The 9012-nt window shown below is 51.7% G+C and overlaps 1 protein-coding gene across 3 annotated transcripts in view; it reads right to left on the reverse strand.

The window, feature by feature from the left end:
* LOC133353868 (5-hydroxytryptamine receptor 2B-like) overlaps positions 1-8436 on the reverse strand; it is a 115454-nt gene extending 107018 nt beyond the window's left edge. For all 3 annotated transcript variants that reach the window (XM_061570347.1, XM_061570346.1, XM_061570345.1), the window contains exons 1-2: positions 8342-8436; positions 8006-8167 (exon numbers count right to left, since the gene is read on the reverse strand). The gene's annotated coding sequence lies outside the window, so the exon portion shown is untranslated. The remainder of the gene's footprint in view (positions 1-8005; positions 8168-8341) is intronic.
* Between the last annotated feature and the right edge of the window lie 576 nt (positions 8437-9012).

Below are 9012 nucleotides of genomic sequence, written 5' to 3' on the forward strand. Positions count from 1 at the left end.
GAAAAATGTAAAACACTACCGATTGAAATACTTATCGATAAGGATCTCATAAGACCAGTTGCACGTGGTCAGCCCCACAGTGAACAGCGTAACAGCACGACAACACAGAGCAGAGGTGTGGACTCGAGTCATGTGACTTGGACTCGAGTCATGTGACTTGGACTCGAGTCATGTGACTTGGACTCGAGTCATGTGACTTGGAATTGCATAACAATGACTTTGTCCCACCTCTGAGGTGTGGACTCGAGTCATGTGACTTGGACTCGAGTCAGACTCGAGTCATGAATTTGATGACTTCAGACTCGACTTGGACTTGCATAACAATGACTTTGTCCCACCTCTGACACAGAGCCAGACAATCGCTAAAACGTAACTCAGGCCAGGCGCGGAGCTGTTACAGCTGCTTAAATGCCCCAACGCCCATGTCGTCGTCATGTCTAGCATAAGACGAAACTGAGCTTCATAGCTGCTCTTCAGAAGCGACCTGGCTATCACAAAGGAGAGCTCAACGAAGTGGCTTATCATCACCTCGTGGACATTTATTGCAGCCAAACACTCTGAACGCGTGTTTATTCTAAATGTGGAGGGAAAAACCGGGGGAACCGGAAAAAAATCCGCAAGACCACGGAGAGAGACACGCAAACTTCAAATATACAGCAGGCGTTAGGGTGGGTATCGAACCCACGACCTCCTGCATACCAGACGAGACAGTTAACATCTCGCCACCGTGACATCCCTACATTGTCCCTGTGATTCCGTCTCCGTGGAACTGCTTGTCTATAATGTGCGTGACTGAACAGCAACGTGTAGTGCGATGTCAGTAACTGTTTGTTTACGGAGGGGTTTGTCTGAAAACCCCGAAGTGCAGTCTCCACCTCCATCTCTCTTCCGGCCTCTCTATTTACGTGCCGTGAAGGAGGCCCCGTTGACGGAAATGTCGCCCACGACGGGTTTTTATTTTATTTTCAGGCCGCACAAACACACACGCACACACACGCGCACACGGTGCTGCGTTGCGGTGAACGTGATCGTCGCCACGCTCTGGTTGGCAATCGGACGCCAAAGTTCGGCGAGGCTCTCCGATTTCAGCGCCAGCCAACAGGTGGCGAGGGGACATGGTGTCTCAGAGCACAGCGATGATTATAACAATATGTAATTACCACCTACCACCTCATCGCCCCTAATGCACCCGATCATGTCACATATTTGACGCTAAGCTAAACTAAAACTATTTTTTTTTAAATATTTCCATAATACGTTTATATATTTTTTGGTTTAGATCACGTAAATAAATAAATGTGTCGTTAAACCCGCCACCACCCGACACAGCCAATTATTAAGGTTTGTCAGATAAACAGAACGTGCCAATTCGTCACTAGTACAGCACACCGGTGTGTTGGAGAGCCAAGCCACAACATTTACAATCCGAGTACGACTATGCCGTACTCAGATTGTAAATGTTGTGCATTTGCTCTCCAACCAGGCGAGGTAGTTAACATCTCGCCACCAACGGCCCTCCATAAGCAGGGTCGAGTCCGGCTAGCGCTTGGTCGGGACACTGCCTGGTGATGCCCCACGCGCCGCTGATGACCGTCCACCGAGGTCGGACGGGGGGCTACGCGAAGCGCACGTGGCCACCGCGGACGCCACCCACCGCGTGGCTCGCCAGTGACGCACTCGCCGAGTGAGGCGAGCGTCTGAAGTACGGAAGTGAAATTCTTGAATATATCCGTGCGAAGCTTTCGCCGTCATTACCCCCTCGTGTGCGTGCACGTCCTGCGGATACTCTCTCACTTCGCCGAGCGGCGGTGGCTCTGCACGTGGCTGCCCGTAGCCCAGCGCTGTAGAGGCAGCAGCAGCGAGGGTTGGTGGATCACCGCACCCAAGTTGTCAAACTCTCTTCTTCCCGTGGGAATATCGAGAAACCACACCCCTGGCTCGCCAGAAGGCAGTGCAGAAACAAATATCAACTGATATCATCCATCCCGTCTGTATGGGATAGAGTGTCTCCGGGTGCTCCGGTTTGCTCACACGGAAACACTCACTAATTGGCAGAAACCATCTTAATATATAGAGAACCGCGGAGCTTGAGCAACTGTTGATGCCGGATGGATCATCGCGTGGCTGCTGCTGCTGCTGCCTTCCCGCTCGTCTGTGGTTCCTCCTCGCGAGAACGACTGCAAAGTTGTAACTTCATTATCGTCATTATCATCATCGTTCACAAATGCCAAAACACTTATTACTGGTTAATGGCCGAACATCTCAATGTAAAGACCAGCGGGGCCCCGTTGACAAAACAACAAGAGAGTGAGCGAGCTATGAGACTCGGCGAGGGCTTCCTGCGTAAATAAAGGGAGACATTACCCTAATTGCAATCAGTGCCGCTCGCAATGATGGGGAGAAGACCCCAGGTTCATTCGCTTGCTTATTCAGTCGTGACCGCGGCAATCACGGACAAATGTTCTCAGAGCCCCGAGCACTCCGAATAACGTCGCTTCCTTAGTCACAGAGCGGCGTGGCGACGGATCAACGGAGGAGCTTCGTCGCCACGGCTCATTCCCCCACCCGCGAATGAGTCAATAAGTAAATCAACGTTGAAGGCGACCCTTCTCTTGACGAGGCGCCGTTGCGTAGCGCGCGTTCGCCCGTGCAACCCGGACGTAAAATGAATAATGACATCTTCTTGGTTCTTTCGGTAAAGTCACGTAGAAGGGAAGTAATAAAATAATAAAAATAAAACATAATAAAACAATTCTCACGACGTTTCGGCCACAACGCAAGCAGCCGTCCTCAGGTGAAAACCAGGTCCGTCGAGGCGACAGAGTCTGAATGAAACAGCACACGAGCTTGGAGCATATATATAAGCTGGGCGCATTGACAAAGGAATTTGCATATCAAAAGGAATTTAGCATATTTATGGGAAATGCAGGAATGTGATTAGTACTGCATATGCATGTGCATTATGCAGGATTAACAGCATCAAAGGGAGCTGCAGTTACTGCTGCTGCAGCAGTTGCTGCTGCTCCCTTTGATGCTGTTAATCCTGCATAATGCACATGCATATGCAGTACTAATCACATTCCTGCATTTCCCATAAATATGCTAAATTCCTTTTGATATGCAAATTCCTTTGTCAATGCGCCCAGCTTATATATATGCTCCAAGCTCGTGTGCTGTTTCATTCAGACTCTGTCGCCTCGACGGACCTGGTTTTCACCTGAGGACGGCTGCTTGCGTTGTGGCCGAAACGTCGTGAGAATTGTTTTATTATGTTTTATTTTTATTATTTTATTACTTCCCTTCTACGTGACTTTACCGAAAGAACCAAGAAGATGAATCCCTGCAGTCACGAAAGCTTTAAATTGAATAATGACACTTGTTTCTTTCTTTGTCAGAATCGGAATCTTGATTTAGACTGCAGGAGGAAAGAAACCACGCATGCTCAATTAAAGTGAGAAGTCAGCCCTACAATTGTTCCATGTTTTCACGTAAAGAAAAAGCTGAGAGCCGTGATTGTCATGTACGTTGAACTTCTTTCGCACCGTACGTAGCCAACCGTGCTAATCGCAGGTGCGACTATAGTAAGATAGCGATGTTGAGTAACCCGCACAACACGAAATACGAACTTACACAGCGCGAGTCGGAAAGCGACGCGTTGCTGCGGCTTGCCGGGCGGATTGCTACGATCGCAGGGGGCGTGAGAGATGGAGACGGCACGGGGGAGGCTCTCATCCAGCAGTGGATCGTGGCTCACGACGATGATGATGAAATGCGATCACATGTCGAGACTGGTACGGAAAGCAAGAACCCGAAAGGTTTTGTTGCCGGGGAAGGCCCAGGTACCATTCCATGTCGTTAGGCGAAGGCGGTGGTGTGGCTGTCGCGTACGCAGGCGGTGCAACTGCACCAGCTCCTGGCACGGGATCAGAGGAGGGGGGGCAGGCGCCGAGCTATGAAGAGGGGGGCGGGGTGGGGAGAAGGGGGGGGCTGTACAGTGGGCCCCCATTTAATTTAATTCCTTGCGCCAGGGCCCATAACCAACCACGCCAAGTCCAAGGTGTGAAGGAGAAAGTTACAAAGAGCGGAGCTTTGGGGAAACATTATTTGGGTGCTGATGAAGATAGTTGGACAAATGGACACGGTCATGGGCAGAGAAGAAGCAGAAGAGCAGAGGAATATAATTCACATGACCCATAATTTATAACTAGAGTACTTACTGAGCGCTGTAGTAGGGCATTGTGGGAAACAAGATAAGTTAATCAAATCAAACTTCTGTTCTCTCTCCACATAAAAACTAAAATACTGTTTAGTCTATGGGCTGCTTGGCCTTACACACATTAACAAGCAGTTTGTTTTCAGGCTGCAGCAGACTCCAGACGGGTTTCAAACTTCTGGGTCTCATCAGCCGAGCCTCGACATGTGATTTGCCAGAAGCCTTCGCTTTCACGAGCAAGGTACTGTAATAGGAAAAAACACAGCGACGCTTCGAAATAGATGTTATCCAGGCAACCCACAATAACACTGTCGCGTTAATACACGGCGCGGGGATTTATATAAATGAACAGTCCCTTTTTTGGAATTAAGAATGACTGATATGCCACCATCATCGGGCATGATCTCTCCACGACTCGATGAAGGCCTCTGTGTGAATAAGAGGTTACATAGCAGTGGATAGAACATAGCTAATGTTCATGGCGATCATGGTGGAGAAGCAGAAGACAATCATGACTTGTTGACGCGGGATAGTTTGTGGCTGAACAGAAAGGCACCTCAGAACCTCCGACGTACATACAGCCACAGCAAGCCGTGCCGACCAATGCCTTGCAAAGCCACCTGCCTTTCCTCCTCCCCCCTCCTCGAAGACACACCGGTGGTCGAACCACCAACCGCATCGGAAGATCAGCAGCAGGCCCGATGCGCACATCTCCTTCGCAAATGGAAAACTAAAGAGACGCAAGCCGCGCGATCAAGCGAACTACGGACCACAGAATACACCCACAGGGACTCGTGGAGATGCATAGAGACTTGCCGCTATAGAGACCACGGAGACACGTAAGAGACCAGCCACACAGTGGTGCGGTTGTGGGTGGCCATGCTACCCAAACTATCGACCATACTACTGTAGTGAGTTCGACTGAGTCTCAGACGTACTCTTTGGAGGCAACACATTTATTGATACCAACACAAAGGGGTAACTGCCCCTTTACCAGATAACAACCGATGGTGGTGGACCACCAGGCTAGCTACACAGTGGTGGTGGACCACCAGGCTAGCTACACTAATGACACTGGGAGTAGCTACAACAGACAGGACCCCAGCTTGGGTCCAGGTCCACGTGTGGGTGACGCTTCTGGGGCGTAGAGCGTCGAGTCTTCAGGGTAACCACAGCAGCCGGTCCCTCTCGGGGACCCGGCTTCTATCCTCCGCGGCGGGGCTGGCTCCGCCCTTAGCCACGCCCACCTTCGAGAACCCTCGAGCAGGATCTCGGCCCTGACACGTGACCACCCCCAGCCCCCACCTGGGGGCCCTGTGTAGACTTTACCGGTAACGTGTCCTTCGGGGTCAACCAGAGTGCCACGGCCCTCAGTAACCCCATTCCCATGGCCGGCACTCTCGCGCCCCATCCTGTAGGGGTCGGCACTTCACGCAGAGCGCGGTGCCATCCAGCACCGTCAATCAGTGCTCACCGAGCCCCTCTCGGGCCGGTACTGCACCCACATCCACGTGGTGCCCGCGATGTCGCTACGCCGCACGCCGTGCCTCTCTGGGGCCGGCATGACACAGTGACATCCGCGATGTCACGACACGACTATAATGAACCAAGAATGTGTACGTGTCACGCGCGTGACGTCACTCCACAAGGCCCGCCCCCCGTGTGACGTCACTCCACATGGGCCCCACCCCCCCTCATAAATATTATACTAACACAGAGGAAGGTCGAGCTGAATTAAATAATGTATTACGCAGAGTCGCTTCAGATATGACGACGTTTCTTTACAGAAAGTGACGGTAAAAAATACATCTTTGCAGCACAGAGCACAGTGCTACATCAGTGCGTGACGTCACTGCAAAAGAGCCCCCCCCCCCCCCCCTTTTCATTAATATTCGTGCCCGCGTGGAAATTTACACTCACGCACAAGAAGGTCGCGCACTCCACCTGCCGCACCCCTCCCCTCATTAATATTCATGAGCTGGTGACGTCACCCCACATGCCGCACCCCTCCACAATAACCATTAGCGGGTGACGTCACTCCACATGCCGCACCCCTCCCTCATTAATAATCATGAGCTGAGCAATTTTTCTATTGAATATTTCAGATTTACAGCAATCTACACCCGTCCTTGGACGGGCAAACAAGCTCGTCGATTATAAAAGCCCGAAGTTCCGTTTGTCCGTCAACTAAATGATGAGAGTTTCAGAAAATTTTTATTAAAAAGTTATAGAAAGTGGAACCCCCCCGTCCCCCCAAATGTGGGGGCAAAGGTGATCCAACGAGTTTACAACGATCGTGAACCACCCCCGAAAAATGTCACTCCCCCCAAAAAATACATTTCTTTTCTCGGCATATATATAGGCATATATAGGCATATATATGTATACTGTATATGCCTACATCTGTCTACCCCCCACTGTTCAGACATGCCTCAGTCTGACTCGTCGGTTTGGTTTGGTCAGGGCTGGTGATAAACGTAAACATTAGTTGCTCTTATTAAATAGTCCTGCGCATCGGTGCTAGCGAGTAAGACACCTTCACGGAATAGTGTTTTTGATATTTATCTTTGCATCCAATGAACTTCAAGGTAGAACCCAGTCGTATGTGCACACATTGGGGGTAAGATGACATCAGTGGGGGCGGGCAGAAGCCCTCCGCAGGAGCTCGAACAAGTCGGCCCGTAGGCTGCCGGAGTCCTTCTGGTCCAACAAACCACGGCGCAGCAGCAGCAACGACGACCACGACGACGACGACTCCACCACGAACTCTCGCCGCTGAAGCCCTCTGGCCGTGACCAGCAGCAGCAGACCGCGACATTGGTTGGCATTGAGCTCCTTGAACCACATCACCGACGCCGCCGTACGCGACAGAAGAGGGCCACCACCCACGGCGTGGATACGGGACTGAGTCGAAGAGCAATTGGGGGGGGGGGGGTAGAGGGGCACCAGGAGGGGTAGAGGGGCTCGCACTCCGCGGAGGAGGGAGAGCGAGAGGTGACCGACCAGGCAAGTCGGGTTCTACCGCGTGTTCATCGGCACGATGGTCCGACGTTTCGCTACCACTCGCTTGACAGCTTGTTGGGAAGAGCGAATTGATTGCCTTTTCCCAATTGTTTGAATTGAATGACGCTCCCAAGCCAGCGACGTGGGAACGAGACGTCGTGGATTCCCACCATCGCCGTCAAATGGGACGACATCGACACGCGCGCCGCCACGCGCACGCCGGGGAGGTCCGGGCGCAGTCCGCCGACAAGCGGCGACACGAGCCGCGAAGAGCAAAAGTCGCCTCCTCGGTGTGTCTGGCTGCCCTGCGGGTGCGAAAGCGCGATCCCAAACTACAAGGCAGTCAATCCCACCTCGCTTTGCTCTCAAGAAGGGCCGTTGCCTGAACCGTCAATCCGCTATATTTGCCTGTTATAAAGGAGTTGTAATCACGGATGTGGTGGAGTTGATGTTATCCATGCGTCCACACCCAATGGTCAATACAGGCCCTTAATTTAGTTGAACAATAACACAGACGCAGAAGTATGCAGCGATTACATCACATTGTCATGTACTTAATAAACTGCTCATGTCATTTAATAATGTGTAATAACACTAGTTATGGTACCTGCTTATAAATACATACAATACGTATTATATTGACGTAATTCTTCCCAATACCTTATACATACATGGCTGGGTAAGGTACAGACCGAATCGCCCAGGCAGAAATATTTGTTGAGAAATCACTGCAGGCAAGAAACTTGATTAGAGCAGAAAGTTCGAGTGGAGTTTTTAATGCGAACTCACCGCACGGACACCTCCTCCTCGGCTTTTAATCGAAACGGCTGCGGAGATGAAAGGCGCCAAGCCGGAACGTCGTTATCCTGAGTGGCGAGTCATCTCCTTCAGACTCCGCTCCGCACTTTGCCTGCCGATGATGATTCTCGCTTCATTCGGCGGAATGTTCGCCTGGTTGAGAGAGCACGTGGGTGATGGACTGGTGGATGGAGGGGTGAGTTGGCGTATCAGTGGGTGGGATGGATGGATGAGTGTTATGGGTGGGTGGATGGCTGAGTGGATTGATAGAATGATGAATAAATGGCTGAGTGTATGGGTGGGTGGATAATTGATGGCTTTGATGACCTGATATTTCAAACTCAAGACTGTCTCGCCACACAAGAAGCCGACCACGGGAAGAGCCCTCCCTCCCACACACGAGTACCACCAACACGCAGTCCTCACTCACCCGCCGCTCATCAGCAATGAGAAGCAGGGGTGGAGCTACGCGCACTGGTGGGAGGCGAGCATGGCAGCCTCCAGCAGCTGTTCTCATCGCAGCTCTCCCACCCCTCCCGCACAACTCACTCCCACCCCACCCCCCTGTGCCCCGGGCACAACACCCACAACAACAACAACAAAATGTCACAACAACAAACGTCCTGCACCTTCCAGCCCCCACCACTCAACCGAAGCGAATTCGTTTTGGCTCGTCCCATCACAGCGCTGGGTAGTTCCTGTTCCACCCAGCCGCCCACCGCCGTGTGATCACGCAGAGTTGTGACTTCTGTGGCCGGGCGCAGCTCCCTTCGCTCGGCGTGTGCGGCTCAAAGATCGCGAGTCGGAGCCGCGTGGCTCCACACGAGGAGCCCTCGGGCCGGCAACGAGCCCGCGGGCCGTTCTAATGAGTCGATCCGAGACTGGTTTTATTCGGGGCTGTTTTGTATTCGTCTTTGTTTTAAATATTTTAAAAATGAAAGAAAAAAACACGCGGTGTGAGTGCACGAAGTTGGGATAGGTCGACTCAGCCTGAAAAT

The sequence above is a fragment of the Lethenteron reissneri genome, chromosome 45 (assembly GCF_015708825.2).
Source record: "Lethenteron reissneri isolate LAM-NWPU_2019-01 chromosome 45, ASM1570882v1, whole genome shotgun sequence".
Lineage (NCBI taxonomy): Eukaryota > Metazoa > Chordata > Hyperoartia > Petromyzontiformes > Petromyzontidae > Lethenteron > Lethenteron reissneri.